Source organism: Vollenhovia emeryi, unplaced genomic scaffold (genome assembly GCF_000949405.1).
Source record: "Vollenhovia emeryi isolate VEMERY1.0 unplaced genomic scaffold, V.emery_V1.0 DF939136.1, whole genome shotgun sequence".
In the NCBI taxonomy this organism is placed as follows: domain Eukaryota; kingdom Metazoa; phylum Arthropoda; class Insecta; order Hymenoptera; family Formicidae; genus Vollenhovia; species Vollenhovia emeryi.
In genome coordinates, this window is record NW_011967230.1 from 1,994,096 (window position 1) to 2,002,097 (window position 8,002).

Consider the following 8,002-nt stretch of genomic DNA (forward strand, 5'->3'; position numbering starts at 1 on the left):
TTTTCTTTCCCCCGATGTCTCCATGCATGCGTACTTCTCAAGACATGTATATGATTCGTAAAATTATGCTTTATTTAATCAACTTGTATGCATATAACTTTTTAACGAACTACGAGCGACGGCTAAAACCTCTTCAAGGTCACTCAGGAGGGCGACCTTGACAACATATGTCAAGGTCAAGGTCATCGGGGCTGGCTCCCTTCATCGATATATTTACCAAAGGAATTAAGGCCTTTTGCTTGATATTCATCTCCGTCGTAAATTTTAAGATGCGAGTGATAATCGCTTTCACGTGTCCAAGTTCATAGATTACGATCTAGAGCTAAGATTTCGCTCAAGAGATTAACCGAAGAACATCCAAAATTGACTGAAAAATGGTATTCTCTTGTATGCAAGTTGAAGGCACAATTTTCCAAACTTCATCCTCGCACCTTTTTCTCGATTTCTAAATCGAGAATTACACGTATCGAGAATTAATCGTAATCACAAAAGATGTATAGTTCACGGTTATGATAACCTGTGTATGTATCCCTGCTTTGTGCGCGTATAATCGCAGGTGGAAACGCAACATTACTTGCGGAATTTACGCAGCGTCAATCGCGGGACCACGGGAAAATCGGAAAATCAATAAGGGCTGAATTTTACGAACGGGGGAAACTTAACTGCAGGCCATAGAGTATCGCAACAACGACTTAGGGCCCAGTTTCACAAACGTCGGTTAACTACTAACCGAAGGTTAATTGATTATTTGCCTCCTCCTAGATAACAAAATAGAAAAGGAAGTTGACTGAATTTTGGTTAACAGTTAACCGACGTATGCGAAACCGGCCCTTACGTGCGGCCGTTAATGTTAACTGTGTCAACAAGATGACGCTGATCCCGCTTGAATGTATAATAATTACATGACAAATAATGAAATCCGAGAAACAATGAATAATAAGCCCTGCTTCTCTTATCTCGATCAGCTCGTTAAAATCCGCGAATTGCGCTTCGAGTGGAGTTTTAAAAGGACTTTCGAGTGCCCCAGGTTCGTTATTTGTAATTAGGGGGTGTATTTATGATTTCGAGGCTTTGTTTAAGGCCATTGACACATTAGTTAATTTACATTAGCGGAAAAAAAACTGAAAATCCCTCGTCTTTTTACGAAAAACGATGGGATGCGAAGAAGTGGCATCTCTACGCCGATTCTCGCGTTCGTGAGTTGCCTGCGTGTTATATCAGCGTTTTCACATTTGCGCCTCCTCTCCTTGAGATTTACGAATTTCTCACGAAATAAGGATATGCTAGCATGAGACAGCGCTAATGGCGTCGTAATGGCGACGCGATAGCGTCTCGATTGGCGTACTATTAGTACCGTCGTGACGAGCCTCTCGTGAATTAACACTCGGCTCACCTCGGCGCAGGAAGTGGACAATGACAAGTACGAAAAAGAAACGAGAGGAGGGAAGAACAAGGATAAGGATCCGTCTTGTTCCGCGCGATGCCGGCGACTCGGGGAAACGACACGCGATATCTCGAGGCCAAATTAGAGAGGCCCGATTTCGCCGGAGGGAGTGCGTTGAAACTAAACAGACAAAAGTTCGGGGGAGAATCAAGCAGATAAAAAATAATGATCCGTCAGAGCCTCTCCCGGCCGATTTTAAACTCTTCGAGCTGCGCGCAGTTGAAACTTGTCAGTCGAGACGTCGTGCATATCGCCGTAGTTGACTGAAAATATTGGCTCTCGAAGAGACGATGTTTGAAGGTAGATAAAGAAGAGCAAATACAGTCAAGAGAGAAGAATGAGCGAGATAAAGGTTGCGGCCATCTGAGAAAATCCACTCTGTGGAAACGAGTAACTTTGTGCAAGATTATATGGGAACCAGCACGCAGAGGGAAGAGGGGGAGGGGAGGGGGATGGCACATTTTATCATCGCGTCGCGCTATCGTGGTCGCTATCTACTCGCTTTTCACACACGATTACGAAAATGACAGTGCTCGCGGAGGAGTCATTTGTTCAACAGTATCTGTTGTGTGCCGTGTATTCGCGCAACGGAATGGCCGTCACGGTGAAGATGTGATTTAAATAATTGTGAGCTATTAGGGTAACTACACAGCGCATCCGAGGACGGATATTTGCGTTATAAAGGGTTACACCGAGGAACGTTGTTCCGTACGTAGAAATTAATATAACGATCCCGTTTTAATTGTACAACAAAGACCTAAACGCATCCACGTTTCAAATTGCCCCGACACGCACGATCTTGCGTCTGTCGATGAACCTGTCTCCGCTCTCAGATTTTTTGTTAATACACATATAACGATTGCAATTTAAATATTCAACGAAGACCTGATGTCGATGCCTCGAGTTATTCCGGCACACATAATTCTGCATGAGTCAATGAATTTTTCTCCACTCTTATAAACATATCACACATACATATGTAAATTAACAAAAACGATCAAAATTTATATCGTATATGTTGAAATTTATCCTGAAAATCATATGCTCGTGGGACAACACGATATTTCCAAGAATTTTATTAGGGTCTTTTTGAAATTTTACCGAACATTTTACTAGTCAAAAGTGTGGTAAAATTTCAAAGGGGAATTTTCTTTTAAAATGTATCCGGAAAATCATGTAATCGTGGGACAACGTGGTATTTCGAGGAATTTTATGACAGTTTTTTGTAATCTTACCATACACTTTATTGGTAAAATTTCATTGGTAAGATTTCAAAATACTCTCATGAAGTTCTTCAAAATGCCGTGTTGTCCCACGCTTACATAATTTTCAGGGTAAATTTTAAGAGAAAATTCCGTGCACAACGAAGACCCGATGCGCGTACTTCAAATTATCCTAGGACGAAATTCTGCGTCCGTCAACGAATGTTCTTCCGCTCCCTGCACGAGAAATCTCTCCCCTAGCATATTTACCCGCGCGCGAGAGATCTTGCGCATTAGCATAATAACGTCATAAGTATCTCGATCGATTTTCCGACCCAGTGAGCACAGAATAGCGCAATGACACCGGGATAAGAATCGACACGGTCGGCGTGCCTCTCGAACGTCGTGCGCGCAAGTGCGCACGAGTGAGTCTACAACGGCGTCGCATACCTGCGCGTATAATTGTATACCTGCGAGGCAATAGCTGTCGCGCCGACATTATGCAACCTGTGGGAACGGGCCGGGCGTGTGGGCCCGTTTATCGTCGGTCGCGTGGTCGCCGGACCCCGCCATATATAGAATCTACCGTTCTCGCGCAAAGCGACTGCGGCGATCTCGGGAGCCCTCCGGATATTATTCGCCAGCTGGAATGTCACACGATAGGTTTTGCCCATACGCGGAGCGCTCCACGCGCCCTGGATTCTGAATTCGAAGCGATATACCGCGTTCCGATGGTGTCCCCAGGTCTCTAGGCTGGCGCAGCTGCTAGAATTGCTCAAGAGTCCCCAAGGCGGAGAATCAGATGCGTGGCACATTTATTTCCCGACCGGTTATTTTCACTCAATGCAGATAGAGCGAATGACAGGATAAGGACGCAGGTTCACCGGCTCCCTACGTGTCCGATAGTAAAAAGACACCTCGATTAAAAAGAAGAGGAAGAAATGTGTGTCCAACGTTCACGTGCAGTATGAGTTTGCGTTAAAATCTACTTTCTTCTCCGTAGTCTTCCGTCTCGCGCAACCGCAATATCTTTTATCTCTCATCTTTACTTCCCCCATCGGTGTAGTTTCTTTTTATGATGGTGTCCGTTTTATCTCACGTTCCGGATCGGGCAGTCGCTTATCAGGATAATAAGCTGTACTTAGATTTCGCTATAAATAGCGTGCGGAACGCCCGTTAATTAATGCGCCACCGCTAACTTTGTGTCCCGTAACGCGATCGAAGCGGTAGAATTTGCATAAGGCAAATTGCAATTTAGACTGCGCGCAAGTACAGCCGCGCCGTTCGCGAAACAAGTTTCAGACACGATAAAGGCCCGAACACACGAAAAAAAACGCAGTAAAACTTAAGACTTAAGAATTTCAACCAATGGAAATTTTCAGCATCGCTTAAGTTCCAAAATGGCCGCTTACTCGACAGTCACTGGTCATTTCCCTTAAATTTTACCGCTTAAGTTTCTTCGTGTGTTCGGGCCTTCACTCGGGCCGGCAACTACTTCGCTTCGGGAGCGCGTCTGCACTTTACAATCGTTTGTGACGCGCCACTTTGTCTCGCGCCGAATCTATCGAATTACGCGCGATCAGAATTGCGCGTTCACTGTCCGCGGAACTGTCATCATCATCCGTCCGTGACATCCCACTGACCCAAAATGTAAATCGTATCGTTGCACTCGAAGCGAATTCGCATAAAGGACTGCACGCACTGCGCAAGGCTGGTCTCACACGAGTCGTCGCACGGACGAATTGCACTACGAAAAAAAGGGGAGGGACGTAATTTCGCACGAAGAAAAAACCGCTATTTAGCATCCTGCCATAATAACTGCATCGGAGGTGGCATTAAAAAGGCATTTCTCGCGGACAGTCGCGCCTCGTTCCTCGCGAGCGACTCTCCGAGCGAGTCCGTTTGCCGCGGTCTCATTAATGACCGATTCAATTGTCAACGGCGACGGAATCCGGGGGAACCCCCGCGCCGCGCAATTAGAGTGACAAATGCGTAGCCGCGCGGTGCCGGCGCGAGGAACGTGCGACTCACGGTCGTTCTCTCGGCGCGGACACCCCAGAAGAGCGCTCGCTCGTCGCGTCGTCAGCGCGACGCTCGGAGAAGGTTGGGGATACATGGAAACTGGAGGAGAGACCGTACCACCTTCGGCTAGTCACTCCTCCGTCTTCACGGAGATTAATGGTGGAAGATGGTATGCAACACACGAGAAGGAGAGAAAGGGAGAGAGAGAGAGAGAGAGAGGAACGGGCCTTTCTATCCGATCGCCAAAGGTAGGGCTCGTTCAGCTCGCGCGAGCTTGCATTCCCGGCGACGATATATTCTCTTCCGATGCCGATGCCGTTTCTTAGGCATCGCGTTAGACTGTTATGCCGTGAAACACATGAGCGTACATTATACCGGACGCTTCACGAGCGTACGTCCGTGAGCGAACCTCGTCCTTTTAACCGGCGGATTATCAGCTCTAAGATAATAATTGGCTCTCGAAGGAAAGTCTCTTCTCTTCCCCAGCCTTGTAGAAACGACAATTTTTTTCCAATCTGGAAGTAAATGCAGGTAACAGGCTCTAAACGTTAACTTCTTGCTTCTTAGACCCGGTTTCACCAACGTCGTTTAACGCTGACCTTGGTTTATAATTCAGCGTTTGTTTCTTTCTATGGGAACAGTTGGAAAGAGACAGCGGACGAATTAAGCTAAGCTTAAAGTTAAGTGACGTCGGCGAAACCGGGCCTTACAGATGTACATGGCGTTGTCCTACGTTTACGAGACAGTGAAGAACTTTGAGTTTTTTTTTTAAGTAAAATGCATGGTAAAATTTCAAAAAACTCTCATGAGATTCTTCGAAATGCCACGTTGTCCCACGATTATATAATTTTCAAGATAAATTTTGAAAGAAAATTCTCTCCGTGTATTTACAGATGCACAGAGTTACGGTCTTAAGATATAAAGCCAACGACACACGATACTATTTTTCCTGCCGGATTGCTTGCAAGAGCTGCTATGGACGCAGAGTTTTAGATCAGGTGACTTAAGGCTAAATCCCGATTGGCTCTCGTGAGCAGTCCAGTAGGAAAAATAGGATCGTGCGCCGTCGGCTCAGGTATAATAATTTCTGTGCTTACAGAGTCGTGCTTTAAATAACGAGTCCCTCTCTCCTCTCTTTCTTTTAATATTAACATACTTAAGACGATGTAAATTGGACCTGCGGTGTACCATTATCCTATGGAACGCGCAGACCGATTAAGCGAGGCAACTCGCCATAATATCTCCTCGCGCACTCGCCGGCGATCCTCGCGAGGAAATTGTCGCGACGGATACGAAATACAGCGCTCTCGCCCTGCGAGATCATTACGTGCTACCGCACGCTTAGAGAGACAATTTACGCGAATTCTGCATACAGCTTTCACGTGTGTTGCCTGCCACTCCGGCAAATTATTGCGCACCGCGATTATTGCTAATAGCTGCGGGCTGGTCGGTTCTCCTCGCAGACCATCCGCGCATAAACGTCGCCGTCGTTTAAATATACGCGTAACGATACTGCCCCGGCGTAAGAGTCGCGGGGAAAGCGCACGATCGACGAAGGTGTAAAAACGCAGGGCAATTAAGCGGCGATCGAATCTCGAGCAATTAGCGGGTCGCCTCAAAGTGATACCAGTTTGTTGATTACGATCATTTACATGTCATTCTAAGCAAATTTATAGCGCTCTCTATTTGTTCCTGTAACAAGTCCTTCGGGGAAGATGACGCGAGGCGTCATTGGTGAATTATTTAACTGGTTACCGACAAGTAGGAGATCGAATTTATGGCGCTTATCGCGTCACATCATGTTAAAGTGCATGAAAACGGTTATTGGGAAAACAAACGATTTATTACGCGCTCATGTTTTATGGTTTAGTCGATGAAGTTAATTACACGACGCTGAACGGAATCGGAGTAAGGAGTTTCCAGATTGTAGAGGAAAGTCTTACATTATGGTATGAAATACACAGTTGAAAAATTTGTGATAAACTTAACAGATATCACGCGTCCCAAACGATCCAAACACATTTTTGTGTTAATTTAACACAATATAATTGTGCAAAATAAATGCAAATCTTAAAGTAATTTAAAATAAATTTTCTGTAAAATTAACATATTTTTAATGACAAAATGAATTTTGAACAAAATGTAATTTTCACATTTTACAGATGTAATAAATCAAATGGCGGTTCGAAATCACTCACTTATGTTATATAGAATAAAATCAACATTTTATTCTGAAAATTTTAATAGATAAATCACGTTACTAATAATATAGAACGTATGTATTGTGTGAGATTAAAAAATAAGTACACATTTCTTTTTAGTTATTTCAATAATTTTACATCTGAGGTCAATAACAAGAGCAATATGTTAAATTAACGCATGAATGTGTTAAGCATTTAAAACAAAAATCTTAACCGGCATTTTTTTAACAAGAAAACAAATTTCTCAACTGTGTAGGTTTGTCTAATATGAGATAGCAGGTTTTCAACGCCCAAATTCCTTCACAAATCTTTCTTCGCAACAATTACACAATCCAACAATGAATTTTCCACTAAACAGAGTTTTCACTCCAAAGACAATAAATTCATGGTGAAATCAACTGATGTTGCCTATTAATTTGACCGAAACCTCGCTCTTCCATATTAGGATCCTATCTCATAATAGGGGACTTCCTCTATATGCAACGAGAGAGTAACGAGACAATCGGAAATATGATTTCCCGGAATATTCATGGCGCGATAGCTTGTTAACGATTCAACGTGAATCGCGAAGTACATTATCGTACATTTCTAGAGAAGAAGAAGAAGAAGAAAGAGAAGAAGATGATGATGAAAAAGAAGAAGAAGAAGAAGGGGTGGGCTCTCACGCGTATGCCAATTTATGCATACTTGGCTGGACAACACCCACATTGTTTCGTGAGCGTCTAGATGCATCGATGAGAGCTATCGATTGCCGCAACGAGGATCTCGGGCTTTGGATTTCTGTAAGATACGAAAATCTTGCGAAATCCAATGTTCTTTAATAGCGGGACAATTGTCAATTTCATCTACTTCCTCCATTTTGTTTATCCAAAATGCAATCGGAAAGTTGCAGAAACCGAGCAAGTAGTATTTTGTGAGAACAGGATAAAATGGATACTTTACAAAGCTATAATACATGTGAATTTTTTGCACCATGTGCTAATGAAAGTAACGGGTTTCTTCCTCGCAAAGTACCGTTTGTTTGACTACAATGTATTTTAAGTATTTATTTTATTTTATTTTATTTTATATCTATATGCGCTGATGAAAGCACCGTGTGCCGAAACGCGTTCGCAATCCTGTATCGTTAAATG

The 8,002-nt window shown here is 43.7% G+C and overlaps 1 protein-coding gene across 2 annotated transcripts in view; it reads right to left on the bottom strand.

Moving 5' to 3' along the window:
• LOC105567627 overlaps window positions 1-8,002 on the bottom strand; it is a 72,356-nt gene that overhangs the window by 11,930 nt on the left and 52,424 nt on the right. The window lies entirely within an intron of this gene.